The 23,371-nt window shown below is 37.2% G+C and overlaps 1 protein-coding gene across 2 annotated transcripts in view; it reads right to left on the reverse strand.

The window, feature by feature from the left end:
• Positions 1–23,371, reverse strand: part of LOC118548702 (uncharacterized) — a 627,159-nt gene that overhangs the window by 35,430 nt on the left and 568,358 nt on the right. For both annotated transcript variants that reach the window (XM_078069499.1, XM_078069492.1), the window contains one exon: positions 103–231. The gene's annotated coding sequence lies outside the window, so the exon portion shown is untranslated. The remainder of the gene's footprint in view (positions 1–102; positions 232–23,371) is intronic.

Genomic DNA, 23,371 nt, shown 5'->3' on the forward strand with positions numbered 1-23,371 from the left:
GTAAATTATTAAGTAATAATTGCAACAACATTTACTCTCTAAGTGCAGTTCTTAAAAACTCTACTTTAGCATATCCACTTCATAATTGGTAGACTGACTTACTTTGACTGCAGTCGGCCCCAAAGAAGCCAGGAGGGCAGTAACAGGTGCCAATCACGGTGTCACAGCTGCTGCCATTAAGGCACTTGCACATCCTTTGGCAATTTGGACCTTACGTGCCTTTCGGGTATCCTGTTGAAGGAGAACAAAACTATATGTGATACTGTACCTCAAAGCAATCACTGTTTAAATTCATGCCCATAGACATGTGGCTAACTCAACATTCCAAATACTGTTCTTTGGTATTTTCAATCACCTTCAAGCTCGTGATTCAAGGCACGGACTTATCTGAAGAGATGAGATGATATAGATAGATGCCTTAGTAATACAGTTGGGGGCATAACGTTCCTGAGGCTGCTCATTAGTAAGATACAGGACACTTAACTTTGAGTTTCCTTGGAAATCTGTCCATTTTTAGAGAGTGCTCAGAATAGGTGGCAATTGGCCAAACAAGCCTATTTCATTCCAGTATAGATGAATTCATTATTTTGATTAATGTTTAAGTGTTATAGTTTGTCTTGCCTGGAATGATCTGGGTTTAATACAAGTAAGAATTCAAAATGGCATGAAGCATCGAGAAAAAAATCTTCATTTTCTGTTAGCTTCTCACTTTCCTACTTTCACATCCATGGACGTATGGCCTACCATGATGATACCTGTGTAACAAATAGATCAATGGCCAGAATTCAAGATAAAAGGAGATGAAACAGGACAAAGAGTAAGCTGAAGACCATGTTATCTGCGCAATGATTGAAAGACTGGAGATGTTTATTCAGGAGAAAATAGAGCTAAGAAGACAGAAATGTCTTCAAACATGAAAAGGCAGTCTTGTGGAAAAGAAGAAAGGCAGATTTTATCGAAAAAAGGAAATACTTTCTGAGAGAGCTGTCCAAGATTGGAATAAGCTTTTTTCAGGAGGCATGATTACTCATCTCTGTAGGAGTTCAGAGACAGGATAAGTATACAGTAGAGAAAATATAGAGGTATTCAAGTTGATTAACTTTGAAGCACTTCCATCTGTGACATTCTCCTATTCTATGAAATGCCTGATGCTTTCAAGTCTTAAGATTATAAAAGTTTGAGTTTCAAGAGACCTCATGTCCATCTGGTTCAATTCTTATTTTAAGATGATGAAGTTGAGGCCCACAGAGTGAAGTGACTTGGAATATATATTGCACAAAGTTCTGGTACCTGTTAAAGATAACCATCTTTATCCTTGCTACATATTTAAATATGAGGCTGTAGGAAATTTTGAATAATCTGATTTGAAACCTATATATTTCACTTATTAACATTGTATCTTTAACTCCTTTCTTTAACTTCTGGTTCTTAATTCCCAAAGGGGATAATAACAAAATCATGGGCCTATTGTGGTGATTAGAATGAAAAAGTACATCACCAAACTCAGCTCCCATGTCAGTGGTGGCCATTATTTTCATTAAATGATGGCAGTATCAATGCTAGGCATGCAACAAAACCCTTTCCCTACCAGCTTGATCTGAGTCAAGGTGTTTGGTATGTGCCTTAGGTCCTTCTTGGAAAATCTTTTCCTTTGGAAGCATACTCTAAAAGTGACCAAACTAGACCAGATGGCACTTGTTTCCTTCCTTTTATCTTGTGTTTTTATGTGAGAATCAGAGAGTAAGGAATATTTTTTAAGACATGTAGCATGTTTAGAGGGAGCAGCAAAGAATGGATTTTATTGAGATTCAGATTTGTTTATAATCCCCATATATGTCCTGTCCTAAATTCCAGAATTCTCACCTTGAGTCTCAAACCCAAAGAGTGGATGCTTCTTTCTTTCTTTTTCTTCCAGTTTTAAAATAAAATTCTTCATAATGGAGATGGAAAGCAAAACACTACAGTTATTAATACCAAAGGTTATTTCTGTGCTGTAGCTGTTCTATTTCTTTATTCCTCTCAATGAAAAATGATAGCTTCACTTTACAGTCTCTTCTGTCATTCCCTCCTCCCAAGGAATGTCAGCTCCCATAGCTCATTGTCCCTTCTTTGGTATATAACATTCATTTGTCCTCATAAGAACTTCTTTTTTCCCTCACAAAAGATTCAATAGAGCATACCTAAAAGCAAAATTAGTGATTAAAAAAGTATCCATCTCCTCCTCTTCTCCTATTCACCAAGATATAAAATGCTCTCATGTCCATTTGAGTCAGACTTCTGGAATGCAAATTTTTATAGTATTTTTTTTATCATTACTATGGGTGATGCCAGGAAGAAGGTTTGCTTGATATTAGAGAAAATACACATAAAGCAAGCTGAAGGTATGGAGTCAGAAACAATGAAGTCTTGTGTGTACTGCTGGGATGTTGCTTCCCAAAAGGACGTTAAATTAATAAGAGTTGATTGGTACAGAAAATTCTGTAGTCACATCCTATGAAGCAAAAGCTGGCATGAATTTCTGTGCAAGTAAGGAAAACAGAAACACCTGATAATGTGAAATTCATGTACTTATTAATGAGGAAAACGTCAAACTATGGATATAATCATGGATATAAAAGAATTAGCATCTCAGCTTAAAGGGAAAAAAGGCTTATGTGTAATTACTTGATAAATTTAAATAACTGATATATATATTTATATTTGTCATATATATATATATATATATATATATATATATATATATATATATATACACACACATATATATATGCCTGTATTTTGAGATCACTTTCATGTGAGTTGAAGTTACTTGGGAAACATAATTTCCCCCTGACATATACTCATTTTGCAAACTATCTTAATGGTGGTTTTATGTTTGATAGAATCATCCTTCATTGTTCCTTCTTTGTACACAGAAAACAAAAATCACCTGAGTGTTAGCCTTCACTTAATTATCCTTTTGAAATTGGGACACTGAACTTGATGAAATTTATCTACTATTGAGTATGCCATCTGTTGAAAGACAATATGTGTATAACCTCTTAGCCTCAAAACTCATTCAATTTATATCAAGAGTACAGTATATGTTTACAAAACTGCCCACAAGTTTTTCTTCCCAAGAATAAGTTATTTACTGACAATTCCACTTTCTCTTATAATTCTGTAGCTATGTGAAAGTTTGACTTCTGGAATCATGCACACATCCTTTGCTCAAACGTTCACTACATTTAACAAGGGAACACACGCTCGGGACATAATGATTTCATTTGGCTTAAGTGAAATTCAGTCTCCCCTCCCTCATGTCCTAAAGTTCCATTTTGATCATTACTTGGCCTTTACATTATCCTTTACAATTATTTCTCCCAGGAAACTTTGTTTTTCTGGCAAGGGATATTTAGATATTTCCCATCGGGAGATGACAACTTTTTCCCATCCTTGCACCATCCCTTCTTCTTGTAGGAAACTGATTGGAAGAAGCTTGGGATATGAATTCAGAGTTCTGATTTGATTAAATATTAAAGGTGACTCTATGCTGTGATGATGTAAACAACATTTGGTAGTTTCACAGACACTTAGAACAAGCAAGGTTGTGACTGTATCCCAAGATGCTTAGCTAACAAAGAAATGAAAAGCATGAATGTGTTTTCCACAGAGTCTTTTCCTAGTATTTGACCAGTTTATTCACATATACTAGCTACTGTCACACAGTTCTGTTTTATTCTTAAAAAGAGATGCTAAGGTTTGGTCTGTCTGAATTCTTAGTGCTACGAGCAAGAGCACCAAAGGTAAACTTCTGCCAATATTTTGATGTCTTCCTCCTGGTGCAGGTGTGCTCTTCTATGGCCCACGCTTCTCAAAGCATTCTATACCAAGGGTGTTCTTATGAAAACTGTCAAAAGAACTCCCTGTGATTTTTAGAAGATTCCAATGACTTAAATGCTCTCAAAGAGAGTTATTATAAATAGTGGGTATTGGAGAAATAAAAGATTTCAAGGGTATGGAGTTCCTTTGCAATTTCTCATTGGTCATAAAATACATAGTATGATGAGTTTCTATCTACTGAGCAGTTTGTTTGTTTTTCCCCACATGCCGTCGACAGGCTGAGACTAACCTGCCCATTACAAATTATGGACAAGTGGTGAGATCCTACTACAAGTTTGTCTGCTTCCTCTGACCTCTGCTGAGAGAAAATTTTGATTCTCCACTCCAAACTCAAGAACATGAAAGTCCAGTTGTTTTTGGCTGCTGAAACTTTTGCTTTTGAGCCAGCTACACCTTTTATGGATATTTTCTTGAACCTTTTTTGTCGTTCTGTAATTACAGTGGATGATGCCAAGGAAACTTTGCAGCAACTCCCGACCACGTGTTGCCTGGAGCTAAGCCAATCTGACTAGTCAGGGAGCTGTTCCCCGACTCAGCCTTGATTTTACAAGGTGGAGCTCTCCTCCTTCAACACAAGGTAGCTTGCCTTCTGACATGGAAGTACTACCAGTTCTATGTAACTTGCTTTTTTGTTTTGTTTTAAAGATTTATTTATTGATTGATTTGACAGAGAGGGAGCATGTGAGAGGGGGTAGAGGGAGAGAGAGAATCTCAAGCAGACTCCTGCTGAGTGCAGAGCCCTACGTGGGGCTTGATCCTATGACCCTGAGCCAAAATCAAGAGTCAGATGCCCCTCTATGTAACTTGTTTCTATTTTATTAAGATAAAATATTCCTTGATATCAAGAAGAAATTCTTCCTGAGAAATGTGACAGAATCGAAAGTGAGGAAATAACTTTCTCCCATTACAAGGGTGCTTGAGATTTGCCATAACCAAAATATCATTGAAATTCTACTAATTTTATATTTTAATTCTTAAGTTTAAGCTTGTATTCCCACAATGGTTATGGGTTCCAAAAAAATACTAATTGAAACCATTTTCATACACTCTTAATTGTGTTTTTAGCTGATAATATTTAAAATTAGGGCAAAAGTGAGAAGTGATATTCAAAATATACATTCTATGGCTTGTAGAAAGTTAAAATCAATAGCTTGACCATAAGTCTATGTTTTATAGGTGGCATGTGGGGGGAAAATCCAAAAATCATCCATGTACTTGCAGAATTAAGAAAGGAAAATGGAAGGAATCTGCTACAGGAGCGACCAGGGAAAAAAGAGATGCGGTGGCTAAGTTGGGGGAAAAAATGAAACTGAGGCCAAATCATTTTATTTTTAAACCTATAAAAAGTACATTACAAATAATTACAAGCTTAAAAATTAAGTAGCTGACTGAACATTTTAACATGCTCCTTGGGACATTTTATCGTGTGTTCCCCTCTAACCATTTCGTTGTTAAAATGTCCTAACAAATCAATATAAGGTGTTTGGTCTAGAGACTATCCTTTTTTATTACACAGCAGTGAGCCAACTGGCATTTTGTCCTTTAAACAAGTTACTGTTTTCATTCCAGAATAACAATTTGTTTAATTTGATTGTTCCTAAGCAGATCCTGGAACTAACTTTATGAATCACTTTAAATATGTTCCCATTGGCTATATATTGATTGATACCAATCAGTTCATAATATCTTCATTCTTTCCTTCTCTATTTCTTATCTTTTTCTTGGAGATATTTGGAAGAGAAAAGGCAACATAGGAGAAATGGTTACACAAGAAAGCGTATGTTTTCAACCATTCCAATAAACATTCTCCCAGGACTTGCTATAAATTGGAAGCTTGAATTAACATTCGCCCTTTAGCATTCTGACTGATGACCCACCCTACTGGTGTCTCTTCGATAAATTACAACAAAAGCACAGAACACACTTACAGAGATGACAGTGGTTTCCATGGCACCCGGGCAAACAGGTACATCTCCCCGTGACTGGGTGACACTCTTCATTCTCAGCTGAACACTGACATACCTGTTTATAGTCCTTCCCATATGTGCCTGGTGGACAAACTAAGGGAAAGAGGAAATGTAAACCCAATGAATTAAATTTGTCTGTGTAAATATAGCTCTAAAAGTGAAAGCAGGGAAAAATTTATTAAATAAGACCACTGCCTACAGAAGTGTGCTGTCCTTTGGGATTTAGGTTTCATTAAATTTACTTGGGGATTACTTCACTGTTTGATTTTGTTTTGTTCAGTCAATTTGTGACCGACTGTCAAGGGCCGGCTGCAATTTTCTTGTCACTGAAGAAAATCATAGGGTGATGTCAGGTAAAATCAACTAAAATAATAGTATAATTCATGAGGGACCACATATCTGGATAAAGATATTTTTTCTGGTGCAGCCGGTTTAAATTCTCAAGGTTGTTTCTCTCTGCACATTAGCACGTACTGTATTTGTGTCACTTGTCAGCTACTCTGCTGGGCTGTGCTGTTTTCTTTTTAAGGCTGAGCAGTAAAAGCTTTCCCTCCAACTTCTAAATAATATCATGCCATTTTGTTAAGAAAATAAAAAGGTTTCTGGGTATTTTTCAGCTTACAAAACAGAGTCAAATAGACATTTTAAGTTTCACAGTTGTGTCCAATGACAATTCAAACAAATTCAGTAAAAAGAAGTCTAAGAATCTGGTTATTATATGTCCTGCAGACCTAAAATTGAATAATAACTTCTGGATCAACCTTTTTATTTATCACCTAAAGGATATGGCATCATGGAAGAATGAACCTGTTTGAGAAGTGTCTTCTCACGCTGGAGAAGTTATTGCCTGTTTTGCTCCCTGCATCCCCGTGTGGTGTTGGCTCTCCTGAGTGCCTGTGGTCACCTGTTTTCTTGGCGTCCCCTATCTTTAAGAATATTTCATCTTCCAGTTTTCTTTAAGCAAAAATAACAACAATGGTAGCAATTCTAACTTCAAGGGCCATTGGTTGCTTGCTTAACATTAAAAACAAAGACTAATGAAACACAGGGCAATTAATCAAAAAAGAGGGTGTTGGTTTTTTTTTTCCCCTCCCTTCTTGACTGGGATATATACAAATCAGAGAGCATTAGGTGGAATCTGACTTGGCATCTGAACAGCTATTTGTTGGCCTAGACGGTTTTTTTTTTTTAGCTAAGATTCACCAATTATTCAAATATATATATCGATAAAGCATTTATCTGGTAAGCCAGAAAGCGCATCTGGCTTTACTGCCTGAAAAGTCTATTAACTTTGTTTGTTAATAAGTGGCTAAGCAAGAAGAACTGATCACGGCATTTCAGACATGGCTGAGAGTGCAGGTTTATGGACTCTTACTTCCTTCACCTTGCTTGTCAGTACACACATGAGGGCATCACTTACATTCCACTGTGACATGATGAAAGGGAGCTCCCCAGTGGAAGTTGTCTAACATGGAAGGCTGGCAAATAATCAGAAAAATCAAAATATGCTTCATTAGAGGCTTCCAATAACTTTAGATCCAAGAGTTGCAGTTATTACAAATTCTTCCCGTCACTGGGAAGACCTGTTTTGGCCACAGGGTTATGTGAGCACAAAGCTTGGTCTCCCTGTGACAAATATGACCACAAAGCCCTGTGCTCTGTGGAGATCGAAGACACTGAGTGAGAAGTCCAAGGGGCTGTGTTGAACACAACAGGATTTGTGTAGTAAGTTCCAGTATTCCAATATACTTAGTCATTTCCCATCTTGAAGTTTGGGGCCCACTGGCATAGGGTTCTGAGGAAAGTGACATTCAGACTGGTCTGCTCTGAGAGAGAGAGGTCAGGAATATTGTGCTGATCCGCAAGCATCCACTGAAGGTTGTGTGGTCTGGAGGAAATAGTGCAAACTTTGAGTCAGGTAGGCTCAGCACTGCCAGCGACCTGATCTCTTGCTTTAAGCAAATTACTAAAGCTCTAAGAACCTCAATTTCTTCTTCTGTACAATGGGATTAATGAAACCTATCTCACAGATTGTTGTCAGGAGTAGCTTAGTGGACATAGTAACATATGGGAATTTCATAGTGCCTCAGTAAAATTTGTTTCATTTCCATTGAAACCCTTATATATAAAATCAGAATCAACTGTTCAACAAAAGTGCTATCTTTGGGCAAACACTATGGATAGATACATGCAGAATAATTATGAAAAAGTTATCTAATATTTAGAGATCATCTTTACATGTATCTGCTTTCAGGAAAAATTAATTTTTTTTTAAAGATTTTATTTATTTATTTGACAGAGAGAGACACAGAGAGAGAGGGAACACAAGCAGGGGGAGTGGGAGAGGGAGAAGCAGGCTTCCCACCGAGCAGGGAGCCCGATGTGGGCCTCGATCCCAGGACCCTGAGATCACAACCTGAGCCGAAGGCAGACGCCCAATGGCTGAGCCACCCAGGCGCCCCAGGAAAAATTATTTTTAAGAGAAAAAAATTTTAAAAACCATTAAAATCACATGACATAAAATTTCTGTAACACAAATAGGTAAAATTTATCCATATTCTCACTAATTGTCCAGTGTTTTGAGGCTTCATAACACCATTCACAAATGTTAATCACTTCTCCATCCCAAGAGCTCAGGCTTTGATTCTTGAATTTCAGAGGAATCAAAATCACAGAAGATATAAATTATCTTCTTGTGCAAAACCGACCTCTTAAAGCTCTTAAAGTCAGTTCTCAAATGGATGTTTAAGTATCATTGAAGAAATTTACAATTTATATTGCAAAACAATAAAATGAAGATGGAAATAAAAGCAAGAAAAAGTATTCTGAATGTTACCCAAAAGGATTTTTGAGAAATATTATTGTATTTCTTAGATTACAGACTCATTGTGAAAAACATCTATCAGTTGTCACCTGTGAAAAAATGATGACTTTGACTAAGACTTCAGAGGAAATCAAAGTTCATGTAAAGTCTGCTTCATATCCTCTGAAAGAGAACGTGGTATGTTAGTTTATTGCCTCATGATCCCATATGGACTGCATTACGGGGCATACTTTCAACCCATCTCACAAGACAAACAGAATTCTGGAATATTCTCATTCAGCAAGAAATATTTTCTGGGTATCTACTATGTGCCAGGTTCACAACAGTGAGCAAAACAAAACATGATTCTTATACCTACCAAGCTTGCAATTGTGGGGAGATAATTACAATATAATAACCATCAAATAAACATATAATTGAAAAATATTAGAAGAGTACAGGGTTCTATGAGAGAGTATAACATCGGGGACTCCACTTTAGAATAACAGGCATAGAATGAGGGGTGTTTAGTTCCAGATGTTCTCTTTGAAGAGATCACTAACTGAGATCTGAAACACTAGAGAGTATATGTAGTGGGAGAGGGAAGGGGAAGGAAGAAAGAGTAAGGAGGAGAAAAATTTCCAGAGGAAAAGACCCAGGCATATAGGAGTTACTGACACTATTCCTAAATAAGATGGTGGCAAGAGTATGCCTGTATATTAGACAATGGTCAGGCTTACGTTATTTTAAGCATATCTGTATTAGTTCCCTAAGGCTGCTGTAATAAATTATCACAAATTTAGTGGTTCAAAACAATATAAATTTATAATCTCACAGTTCTGGAGGTCAGAAGTCTAAAATCAAGGTGTTGACAGGGCTGTGTTCTTTCTGGAGACTTGTGGGCTGGGGTCTATTTCCTTGTCTTTTCCAGCTTTAGAAGCTACCTACATTCCTTGGCTTGTGGCCCCTGCCTCTATCCTCCAGGCCAGCAGTTTAGCTTCTTTTTTCTCTGATTGCCTGACTCCCTTTTACAAGAACCTTTGTGATTGCATTGAACCCAACCACGTAATCCAGGAAAATCTCCCCATCTCAAAATCCTTAATTTCATCACTTCTGCAAAGCCCCTTTTGCCATGTAAGATAACATATTCACAGATTCTAGGAATTAGAACATGGACATCTTTGAGAGGACATTATTCAATCTACCACAATCTCTGTATTCCCAAATGTTTTAGGTAGCTTCTGATTTATTCCTTAGAGACATGGTGTCATAGTCATTTTTTTAACAATAACTTGATGCACAACTCCTTATAGAAATCAATACAAATATCATATTTTAAAAACTATGTAAAATTTATATGGGAAAACTATCACCAATTATTTTTTTAAATATATATATGTATACTTAGTTAATATATCCAAAGGACGGCTTTTGACTTGGGATTTTTTGGAAAAGATCAGGACCTAGAAATAACCTGGGAAGTAGCTTGGGTACCCAGAGACATCTGGGGGAGCAGGAAGAAGAGACTCCTCAAGGGCTAAAACTCAGAGAAATGAAGGACTAACTCTAGACCAGGAACTGCTTGCTCTTCTTAGCACCCTATGTAATAACATTTTATCTCTGCTTAAAAGTAAGCAACTTTAGGGGTCTTCCCCACCCATCTATAGAACAGTATTTGCTTTTATGCATAAAGCACTCCTTTAAGCAGATGCTATTATGCCCATAATAAGATAGACAGACATTAGGCCACTTGGCCAAACAACATGGCTAATAAGTGGCAAAACCAGGAACAAAACCATGGTGTGCTTAGGATAAGCTCTAAGATATTTCCCACTCTCTCAAGTCTTCTTCTTAGGAGGTGAGAGGTATGTTGTATACTATATAGCATTGAAGAGATTACAAATCTGGTCAACAGGCAAAGTTGTGCTTTAACTTACTTGTTAGGAAAATCAGCCTGGAAAATTTTATGTTGGAAATTTCTTGTTTACCTTGTTTACTAATTAGCCATCCAGAGCACTGGAAGAACTGGTCAAACCAGTTTGGAAGTAATGTGGTTCTTTCTAGCTGAAATTATTCTGGGCAACCAAATGACCACAAAGCCTCTGCGGGGTGAATTCTACATGGATTTAAGCTGATTCTCCATATTAAAGCTACAGTTTACCATTTGAATTAACCAGTGAATATACTCAAAAATAAGAATGGCTCAACAGTGCCTATTTTTCAGTTAGGTAGAATTTATATTACTTTGATCATGAAGATATAAACTGAATATAGGTAAATACCCAAAAGACTTTGGAAAGGGGAAAATTGTATTTTTGATTTGTTGGATTCTCAGGCATTTGATTGATTTTTATTAAAAACTGAGGAGTCAGCTTTGCTAAGATTCAAGTTGAGACAAAGTCAATTACAGAGACAAGTTGGTTAGCCCTGACAACCTCATAAATACTACACTGGCATAGTTTTACTACAGGGTAAACTTTCTAATAGTACTTTTTGCTTTGAAGAAATAAGAACTTCTTCAAGGTGACTTCTGAAAGATGATTCGTATCTTTACTTTCCCCACTAAATTTAAATGAGACATCAACTAGAGAATTTAATGAATTTGTCTTTATTTAATTGTCCTGTCTACTACCTTCTATAATTAATCATTTTCTGTGAGCAATATTTCTGTCTGGCAAACATTTTATGAGATGGCATACAGGATTCAAGCCATACATATAAGAAAATACAATGAGTTGACTTTTTGTTTGGAAATTCATGACTGTCTTAGCATTTGACAGGACACAGAGTAACTTCTTGTGGGAAGACCTGTGGAGCCTGGCAAATAGATACATTGTGCAGTCCCAAGATCATAGTCTTTCCACTGTGACAGTTACAAACTCCAAGGCCATCTATACCAGCACATTGTCCCTGACAAGCTAAATAAGCATAAGCAGAAAAGTGTTTTATACTGTCAAAATGAGCATCCACCATCCCATTAGTCAAGAAAAAAAAAAAAGCCTATGGCTCTCATGATGGGCAGAGAGGTGTATTCAAATTTCATCTAATACTTTGCTTCTCACAAATTGGGATTGACCTACCATGGCTTATGACAGCATATTTTGCTCAGGTCTTTATCAAAGGCCTGGTGATAGATCAGCTGTCATCCACCCGTTCCTCAGAATGTCTTTGTATTAAACTAATGGTCCAGCAGAGCAGCCAGCCTGACAGGCAGGTTATTTATTTGCAATCTGGTAAAAGAACTGACAACTTCATTGTTTTAATTGTTCATTTTTCATGGGTTGATGCATTAGCTCACCCGAATCTTTGTGCCTTAGTCAGAGAATAAATATATGGGAGTCAGGGCATCAGAATGACTGGGTCCATCTTAAAGTTCAAGAAGCCAAGGATAGTCTTGGTGATGGCTATGATTACTAGTGTCCCACAAGCATTTGGGATTTTTTTTGGTCTTATCTCTGTTCTGCATCTCTTTCCTCTCTTTCAGGAAGACCTATGATGTCAGCTACTGATCTGATTGTTTCTTGAAACAATGTTCCTTGTTCTCACAGACTGTTAAAGGAGAAAGACTGGAGTGGGCCTAGAGTCTCCATGTCTCAATCAGAGTGGGGGCTGCCAGACAGAGGCCCCCAGAGCTCAGCTATCAAAATATCAAGAGGAGACACAACTCAGGTCAGAGCCTCTCAGAATCACCAGGAAGATTTTGCTAAATAAACATGGCCTGGTCTCATTCTATGAGATTTGATTCTAATTCAGTGACTCTTTGGTGAGGACTAAGTATATATATTTCTAAAATCCTATGATCGTGGCAGAGAAGCATTGAAGTAGAATTTAGATCGACACCCTCAATTTACAGATAAGATATCCTATAGATTGAATCATTTGCCCAAGGTCATAGCTATTTAGTAGCAGGGCTAAAACTAGAACCCAGAGGTCCTGACCCTCAGATCAATGCCCTTTGCATTTTCCACATCACATATCATTCTCCAGGATCTATTTGAGAGATACTTTGAAGTTCTCCCAATACCTCCCGCATATGCTAATGTGTCAGGGCACAATATGGAGGTGATCATTTGTACCCAAGTCTCATCTCAAATGCTGGTCTTTAGAGAGCAGAGGACATTTCCATAGCCCAATTATAAGCATGAAGGGGATTCCTATTAAGATACTGGGTCCCAAATTATACTATGACTTTACTATTTTTTTCTTCTTGTTAAATTGAGAGTGCCTCTAGGGCAGAGGCAGTGTTTTATTATTTTCAATGTGCCTCACATCTCACATAAACCAAGAACACAGAAGGTATTCTATAAATGCTTGATGGAGGAAAGGAAGGAAGGAAGGAAGGGAGGGAGGCAGGAAAAGGAAAGGAAGGAAAGAAGGCAGGTAGGCAAGCTTCTCTAGTCCAATATACATAACTGTCTGAAAGGCTGATCCTACACAAAAAAGAGAACCCTGGATCCCTATATGGCATGTTTATATGTTCTTTTCCTTGTTAAAAAAGATATTCAACGTTTATAATTATTTACAGGGTCCTGTGCAGATGATATAAAATTGAACAAGACTAGTATCTGTTTTCAAGAACCCAACCGACTAATTTAGGAAGACATGTGAAAAATTAATACAGAATAATCTGATAAATGCTACCAACATGTTTAAAAAGGTTCCAGCATATTAAAGAAAATAGCTAACCCTATCACGAGGGAATCGGTGTCTCCTCAGAGAGGTGGCATTAGAACCGGGCCTAAAAGAATGAATAGAAATTCCTTAGTCAGAAAGAAGAGAATTAATGAGTAAAGTCTTTTATTGAAAGTGACAGGTACCTTTGCTTCATGGCTAGAGGGCAGGGTTTAGGAACAAGTCTGATGTCAAAGAGTTGTTGGCCCTTAAAAGTGAAGTGTTTTTTATGTCACACTGAAGGCTTAATCTAGATGACCATAGAAACATCATGATCAGACTGTTGACAGTGTGCATATTGGATTAGAGGATGGAAGCCCAACTGGGGGCCACTGCAGGCGTCCTAATGAGACAAGAAGAACCTGAATTAGAGATCTGAAAAGGGATAGAGATGAGGAATTGTACCAAGATTTTTTTTTGAGGTGGTTTAGATTGTACTGGATGACAGATTGTTTAAGAGACCAGAGGGGAGGCTCTGTCTGTTCCTAGACATTTCTTTCATTATTTGTTGTTTGTTTTTGCCATATGGTGTTTCTTTTCCAGAATGGTCTAATATTCTCACATTCCAGCTACAAATGGGTTAAAAAATATTAAGACACTGACTTCAGAAGGCCATAGCAAACAAGCGAATCTGAATCAGCGTGCAGCCATTCTTACGTTTTTGAAAACAGGCCTTTTCAGCTTACCTTGGCAATCACAGCACTGGCTGGAGAGGGCAGGATGCCAGGGAAGTGGCATCGTAAGAGCTACAGAATGCAGATACTCTAGGGGCTCCAGATTGGAAAGCAGTATGAGCATGTGGACCAGAAAAGAGAGATGATCCCAAGACACTGGTGCTGGGATAGGTCCTGGAAGCGAGTTCCACCTGGTTCATTTCTTTCAGGCTTGCTTTGTGAGTATATGCTCATATGGAGCACACCCCCTGAGGAAATATTCAGAGTGTTTCGGTGTTGACGTCAAAGTGATGATGTTCCTTGTTGGAAGGGACACCTGAAATACCATTGTCAGCATGGTATCTCACTAGGGCATTAATGATGGCTGCTGCCCTTATGGGAGCTTGGTGGGTGCCATCTACCAGATATGTGGATAGTGTTCATGAATGACTAGCAACAACATTTCCTCTTCATCAGTGCTCCAGATAAAAGCCAAACGATAAATCACAATCCTAGAACTTCAACATTTCAATTCAATGTTGATGGATTATATTAATACCCACAGAAGAAATATATCTATTCTGAAAAGCAAGAGTTAATTTATTCATGCCTGTTTTTAAATTTTCTCATGTGCTTTGTTCAGCTGCTAAAAGGTGAAAATAAATAGCATAGTTAAAATTGTGGATTGTTGTTAGGAGGCTCTCCAGTTCAGAATGCAGGAACTCAAGTTGAGGGAGAGAAAGAAGTTTGCAGAAATAGGAGAAGGTAAGAAGGACCAGGTAACAAGTACCAGAAATGAGTGTCTTGGAGGCCTGAGGAATGGGCCATGGTTAAAGAGCTGGCATTTTCTCAGTACCTAAAATGTGCCAGACCTGTTCTAAGCCCTGTACTGTATCATCTCTTTTGATAACTGAAACAAACCCATGAGGGAACAACTATTATTTTCATTTTATAGAAGAAACTAAGGAAGCTAATGTGAAGTCATTCACCCAAAGCTTGCACAGCCAGAGTCAGCATTGATAACTCAATGTCATTTTCTTAAACATGACACTATTATTCTTCCCAGGAGTTACTACATTAACAGGGGAATATGAACAAATACTACTGGTTTATGGATCCTTACAGAAGGACCTATGACCCATGTCCTCACCTCATTTCACAGAATTGGGATAGTACAGTTAGAAAAAGTGCTGACTGAGCCCTGGGAGTTATCAGTTCCTAACCATGTTACTCTGGGGAAGTCATCTCCTCTCTAAGCACCATATTGAATTTTGTCATTGCCCTAGCTCTACTTAGTTTTAAATTTCAAATAAAGTTTATTATGAAAATGATCAGTAAAATATCTGGAATGGTAGAAATCCAGTACATTCTATTCTAGCATGCATGTACCCTAAGGTGGCTGCGCTGTATTCAGAACCATCATAACTTAGAAGTAAGATTAGATTCTATGATTTTCTGTGCCTGTATGAAACAATTAGATACTAAGTGTGAGATGCTATGTCACTAATCACTGCTTTTCGCAAGATCCATAGAATTTAAAGGATAGGAACAGTATACAGAAAGAAGAACACCCATGTCCAATCATACATAATGTAAGAATTCTCCTTTGTAACGGTAACGAAAGTTTTCAGTATTATCCACTTAGAGCTCACAGATTGGATGATGAGCAATATGGTGATTAGACAAAGAGGGGGTGCTTACGTAGTTAGCTGGAAACCCTGGAAGACAAAATGCTCCAGTGTCCATGCTTCTGCTCAAGTGTGTTGATACTCCCTTAAATGCATATACAAGATAAAATTTATAGAATCCAGGGGCAGCATAATTAATCGTAATTATTTCCTTTTTTTCAGATTTGCTACCAGAAGAGAGGCAATGCTTTCTGACTATTAACTTAGAGTGTTAATTTGGGGCATCCATGTAAAATGAATCCTTAATGAAAATTTTCTTCATATCAACATTAAGGTCAATGAACAACAACAAATGATATTCAAATATAGTAATGAGATTTCTGCATCAATGATCAGCTCAAACCCTGACCTGACAAACAGATCTCTATTTGGCTATCCTGAATACTAGTCCCCTTTTATCACAAAAGAAAAAAATAAAGCATCAAAAATAGAAACACGAGGGAAGCAGTTAATATATTTTGCTTGATACAATAAAATGAAATAACTGTAGTAGAGTAACTAGATTCTTGTCAGTTCAAATCATAAAATCATTGCTTTTAGGTCATGGCTTGTGAAAACAACTTCCTTTTCTTAAGACCAATATTTTAAAGACAGATACAAATATTCACTCATAAACATTTACTGACATCTTCATTCACTCGATTTGCAGTATTAATTCAATGCTTACAATGTGGCAGCCACTGTTTACTTAGAAAAAACTCAAAGTTGATCAGATCTCAGAGTTTTCTTTATTTCAAAGTCATCACTTTGTCTGAATTCCTTAAGAATAAGAACAACAAGATGTTTGAAGAAAATTGGCCCCTAACTTTTATGAATTGTTCATCTCAACTTCAACCATGTGAACTGCCAACTCTCCAAAACAAACTCCAATTCAGTTAGTAATAAAATATTGCAACTCTCCGTGAAGCTCTTTCTCTTCCTAATGGCAGTTTACTTGGTCCAAAGTCAAGGACTGAAATGAACTACTTCATTGTATCACTCTCCCCTTACATTTTGTCCTGAATAAGTCACATTCCTTCTTAATAATTTGAAAGCGTTTTCATTCGTGCCCTGGGAATGACTAGAAGAGCTTTTAAGATTATTAAGTCTAGATCAAATCAGTCCAGTCTAAATAGGGCATGAGACTAATGCCTCTTTAACCACCCCTCCTTCTGACCAATTATTCACAACTATATTGGTGGCCTTGTTAGAAAATCCTTGACATCTATGATCAGAGGTTCCAGGCGCAGGCCACTTTCATACATTTTGCTGACAACCTTTGAACCAAGCTGCCAAGTGAAAGCTTACCATAGTCTTAAAATCCCAAACGGTGATTCATTGTTTGCAAACAGAGAGACAGATTACCATTGTTAACTTGACCTCAGCCTCTAACTCCGAGTCAAAAATGCTTGAAAACATGGGCATCTTAACTACAGCAAGACATAAATCAAATTACCTTCAACACCACAAAGAAATGAATGGCTGGCATCTTAGGAACTGTGAAGTGCAGTAGGTTTTCCTTGGAAGATAAAGTTGAGACTGATGACAAAAGACCCCATTACTTAATTGAGTTTAATAAAATATGGAGGAACAAACTTTGCCATGGTTTCAAATAGTTTGATGAATAAACAGGGCAATTCCAAGACCTTGCTAACTGCACAGTTCTTGGGAGTGAAGTTTTTCTAAGATTATGAGTGAGACAGCAAAAGGGGGCTGTCCAGTAACCCAGTAACATGGATAATGTTGTCTTAATTTCCTTGCTGCAACCAAATCAAATTAGTGGGTCATATTGTTTTGATGGGTTCACCTGTAGGCTTTAGAGCAAGGCAAAAGTAGAGAGAAGGACTAAAAAGGCTGCTACAAGGGAGACAAGGGGAAAGAATTTGTTCCCGAAAAGACAAACAATTTTGGTAAGTGAAGGAGGTGTAGTGAGGTTAGGCAAGAGCTAAGGCCAGGCCAAACATGATCATCAAGTAAGAATTTTATGAGCATGTTAAATCTCATCATGTCACAAGTTAGACTGCAATTTTATTAAATGTCGGGTGAACTGAGTTGAGGCAGTGTGTATCCACAACTGAGGAAAAGGAAGACTTGGAAGTTCAAATAATAACAGATCATTATTGGTTTTGGTATATGACACCAGCTCTACTTTTTCCAATGAGTTTTAACTAGAAACTGGAGGTAACAACGTGCATTTATAATTTTTAAAAATGCTTATAAAATCCAGTTTTTAAAACCAGACTACCTTAAAATTAAATGTTGAACATGTCTATTATTAATGAACTAACACCAATCCTAATATTTTAGATGGTTATATTTATTATTTACTTTCTGCTTCAGATCTGGGAGGGGAGAGAAGTCTGTATAACAGTCCAGAAATGTATGACAATTTAATATTATTGCTTTTGATATCTTCATAAAAGTTCCGATTTTGCAAAACACAATCTTTTTGAAAATTGTTCTAGAATAAAAAGCACCTTTCTATACAAACAACAAATAAGTTCTTCAGAGGATTCTACCCAGAATGCTCTGGAATTCAGTGTTTCCAACAAAAGATGATACATCCCAGAAACGCTAGAGACATTTCTCCTTTTAATGGTTTGCCAAAGTGTAAGCTCTTGTGAAATCTGAAGGTTTTCAACATTGGCACAAGCTAGTTATTTAGAAACATATAAGCATTTCTTTGGGTTTCTGGAGAATGCAACTTAATAGAAAGTGGCATCCATGTGTACCTGTGGATGCTAACAGCATGTGTATGCACCTAAGAATACTGGCAGGGCACATTCTCACCGAAGGATACAAATGCGTTCATGCACCTCTTACCGAGACCTTATCAACCTGCTGTCAAAAGTGCTGGTTGAAACATGAAAAATTCAATAACTCGCCTGGTTATTTTGCCTACACTAACTGGTCTGATTTTTTTTTTCCTTTTGAATTAATTGAGCTGATCAGCCGTATTTGTGTTTTGGAACGGAGTTTGTATCATCCTCAAGGATTAGAAATATATAGCTTCTTTCCCACAATAACAAAAGATAACGTTTTGAAAATAGATACTTTTTACTCAACACTAAAGTATAAGAAACACTCACATTTGAGTATATGTTCATTAACTAGAATTTTATTCATTTTAAACTGTAGGACCCTCTCTATTTGACAAAAAAAAAAAAAAAAAAAAGAAAAGAAAAAAGAAAAAGAAAAGAAAACAAACAAGGTTAAAGGTTAAAAGGTCCAAGTGTGATGCCCCAAGGAGCATGGGGTAGAATCGGGGTATGGGGTAGAACTGCTCTGTCCACCTCCATAGTTGCCTTTGGCTCCAACCCAATCTGGGAGGCATCAGGATGTCCCTGGGATGGACTGACAGGGTAACACATGTAGTGACAGTTCAACCCTAAAAAGTACATGCAGACAAGCTGAAAATGACAAATAACAAATCAACTTCCCTCTCTCTCTCTCTCTTCTTTCTCTCTTTCCCACATAGCTCCTGTTTCTCTGTACTGCTCTGGCACCTGGTAAATGAACCAACTCTGTTTCTAGGCATCTGGACATAAACTTTTCAACCACTGGAAAACTTTTTAATATTTAAAAAAATTTTCCCCAATTATATTGAAAAGCATTTAACCCTCTGTCAAATTATTCCTTACCTCTCTAATACAGAGCATGGAAAATTTTATGCACGATGTCTGTTATGGAAAATATACACCAATTTCAAAATATTCAGGGCAAAGCTTATTATACACAACTGATAAGAAATTACTACACACCTGGAATTTTATAATCCAAAATCACATGTTCAACACAGAAAGTTACAGCACCAGGCCGAAATAAATTCAAGTTTATCTATACAAATCTCTTTCCTTTCTGGTTTGTATAAATGCATTTTTATTAAATTATTATTTCTTTTTTTTTTTTTTTTAAAGATTTTATTTTATTTATTTGACAGAGAGAGAGAGAGACAGCTAGAGAGGGAACACAAGCAGGCAGAGTGGGAGAGGGAGAAGCAGGCTCCTGGCCGAGCAGGGAGCCCCATGTGGGGCTCGATCCCAGGACCCTGGGATCATGACCTGAGCCGAAGGCAGACGCTTAACGACTGAGCCACCCAGGCGCCCCTAAATTATTATTTCTTACAATAACATTCTCACTCAGGAATTCATCCCATATACTTAACACATTTTTCACACACACACAAAACCATATCCATGTATATAACTAACTCATTTTTCCTGATTCATATGTATTTTTCTTTTCTAGCAATGTCATATTTTTCAAGTTTGTAAGTTGGCAGCTAATAATAACAATTCTGCCTCATTTCACCAACTTTATTTCAAATATATTAGTTAATAACTAAAAGTAGAATACATTGGACAACCTAAAAATTTAGAGACCTCAAAATAAGAAATTATAGAGGTACATAGGTCACCTGATTATTCCCTGGTTGGAGTAGGGAACAGAAGGAGGGAGCTGTTTCCTCAATTAGTACGGGCCAGAGTCCAACAAAATCCCATCCCCAGGAAAGCTGAAATGCGGATTTAAAAACATTCTATTCTAAAGATTGAAGTATGGCTAACCAAAACCAACCCCCCCCCCACACACACACAGAAAAATAGAGCAAACCACTAAATTGAAAGAAATAGTGATCCTCCTAGTACATCTAATGGGTCCTTGCCATTTTATTTTTCTACATCTGAAATTTCACATTTACACAGGAGCCAGAGATGCTCCATATAAGTAGGCATAGAAACTACCTATAAAATATTCTATGCTTGCAAATATATCTCCCGCCCACTATTCCCTAAATTATCCCCTTGAGAGAAACTCTCCTTTGAGTCTCTGAATGTTCTCTATTTTTATGCACTCTCCACACCCTGGAAGACATATTCAACTAACACTGAAGTGCAGAATATCTCCCTTCCTGTGTAGATTACTGGGACAAAGCTAAACACAGCTAGGTGGAGGGTGGAAGGAGGACAGAAGTAGTCAGATGGGGAAAATATGGCAGGGGGAGGGGAAGGGAAGTAGACAAGCCTTGCCTGCTTCACAATTTTCCAAGGTGGGCTTGTCCCTTGATGGGATATTTTTGGGTCGTGTGGGATATATACGGCTACCACCAAAAGAACCAGTTTTCTGTCGGAGGAAAGTGAACAAAACTGGTACAACAAACTAGCCAACTTTTGCAGCAATTATTTTCAATCTGATACTTGGGTGTATATTTAACCTCGTTATAAAAATATTTTGTTAGGGAAAAAATACTTGACATTTCAATTCTGGGCATTTTGTTCTTTGCTAAAAACTGAGAGGAAAGGGAGGGTGTTGTAGTTTAGAATGAAGAGAAAAGAATGGGCAAATTGTGATAGATAGTCTCTAAGGAAAAGGAAGAGAAACAGGCTTAGAAGGTGAAGTCAAATTCAGATAAGAAACTTCAACATTTCTCACTGAAGTTCTTTACCCTGAAGATCATAACAGTGAGGAAGCAACAAGAATACTGTTCAAAGATTCTTTCCCATCTATTCATTCTCATCTATCATGTCTGCCCACTTCATTTTACAGAATTTTATAACAAAATTTTTTCAAACGATATAAAAGTATTGGGAAAAATATGAAATACTTATTTAGATCGCTAGTTGATGGAAACCAGTGATTTTTTTTTCTGCAACTATTAACAACTGGTTATTCTGCTTCCATCTTCTGATAAAAATCTGTATAACCATTTTCACAAGTTTATTTTTTTCAATTTTAAATTTAGTTCACTGGTTGAGGTTATCATAGACCTAAACGTTTTTAAAACTACTCTCGAGATCTTATTTTTCCTTTGACAGATTGACAAAGATTATAAGGTTTTACATACCCACTGTTGGCGGTGTTGGGACTAAAGGCACCTTCACACGTAGTGTGATTCTAAATCAGTGCCAGTTTTATTGTGGTTGTGGTTGTGCTGGTTTTGGAGCTAGACATCACTTGCAACATCTATTAAAGTTGTAAATAAGTCCTCAATTAGGCAGCAAGAGGATTTAACTTAAGGAGGAACTCCCAGATCTGTGCAAAGAAAAAAAATGCAAGAATGCTCACCACAGTCTTTTTTAAATAGAAAAATACTGAAAATAATCTAAATGTCCATTTTTAGGGGATTTAGTAAACAAATCATTTTAGAGGCTTACAAAAGAGTATTCTAAAGCCATAGGAAAGAAAAGTCACCTATGTGTAAACTGACAGGAAAAGATGCCTACAATATTTAGTTTAGTAAATAAACAAGTAAGCAAGACACAATAATAATGTTTGGTGCAAACATTTATGTAAAAATAAAGCCTGGGGGGGGGTTGGGAGGGGAAAACTGGCAGTGAAGCTTTTCACTGTACACACTTCTGCACCATTATTTTTAAAAGATATTCCTACTTTTCATATATTTATTATATATATAAGACATATAAAGCAACAAATTTGACAGAAAAATAACATTGTAACATTTACCTTTTTTTTTTTTTTTTTTTTGAGCCCTGGCCCAGACCCACGCAGGGAAAGAGGGAACTATGGCCCTCTAGTGGAGAATTGCAACAATGCATTTCTCTTAACACCACTTAATCCCACATTCTAAAGAAATCTCAAACCTCTAAATTCATTTATGGGTAGAATCAACTAAAATTTTATATCAGGTAATATCACAAAATATACACAATTCTGTGTCCTTGAATTTAACTCTTTAAAAATTCTGGAAACATCCTCTGATAAAATTTTAACATATGATGCACTTTTCTGTGTGCCACGTAGCAGTACCCACCTACTCAGTTGCATTTCATGGGAAAAGTCTGAGCGTGTCTGTTTGCTGAGAAAGTGTATTTGCTAGCATGGATGCTTCAGTTACAGGAAGGGCTGACTTCTAATAATTACAAAAGCTTGTTGCGAATTAAAAACCAATCATTTGCTTATGCCAATCTCTAAACGAGGATCTATGTAGGCAACTGTCCTCCTCAAAACCGAATCACTGTATGTGAATAATAATGGTGCTTATTTTCACGGGCTAATCTAAAACATTTCTAACAAGAGAAACTATTTCAAAAGTATATATGGCTGTGTCAACCGCCAAATTCCCTCGGTCCGGTTGAAGGCGTGCAGGGTTTCCTGTCAACCTTCGCTCTGAAGCAGAACAGTCTTCAACCCAACCACTGGGCTTGCTCCATATTAAGTATTGGCTACCTTGGAAATGTACCGTCTCTCAGTGTAAAACTCCCCAAAGGGCAATTCAAATCACATTTAGAATTTCCTATTTACATTGCAACAGCCATGGCAGAAGTTTGAATGTCACAGTACAAATCTGGCACCAAATGCTGAGTGTGTTCGGCGGATTCCGTTTCAAAATTCACTTCACATGAGCATGTTTTCATCAAGTCAAGGGGGAGGGAGTGTCATGGGACAAGTTCATGTTATGAACTCTGGTCTTAAACTCTTTATCATCTTGAACAAGTAAACTAGTGTTTTTGCCCTTGCAACGAAAGAATTTACCAGACTACCTCACATAGTAACCTTGTCTTTTAAATGCTTATGCAGAAAGGCTATCAAGCAAGGACAGGCCACTATTATTTCCAGTTAAATCTCCCACACGAGAAAGGGAAACTCGGTTAGAACAGCCTAGCAAGCAGAGGCAATTCCTGAAGAGGCAAACTTTTTTTCTAGACAAGTAATGAAGGTCGCTAATTAGTTTTCTTTCCCAAGCTGTGTCCACATGGTGGGGAAATGTAT

This window comes from Halichoerus grypus, chromosome 1 (genome assembly GCF_964656455.1).
Source record: "Halichoerus grypus chromosome 1, mHalGry1.hap1.1, whole genome shotgun sequence".
Classification (NCBI taxonomy): domain Eukaryota; kingdom Metazoa; phylum Chordata; class Mammalia; order Carnivora; family Phocidae; genus Halichoerus; species Halichoerus grypus.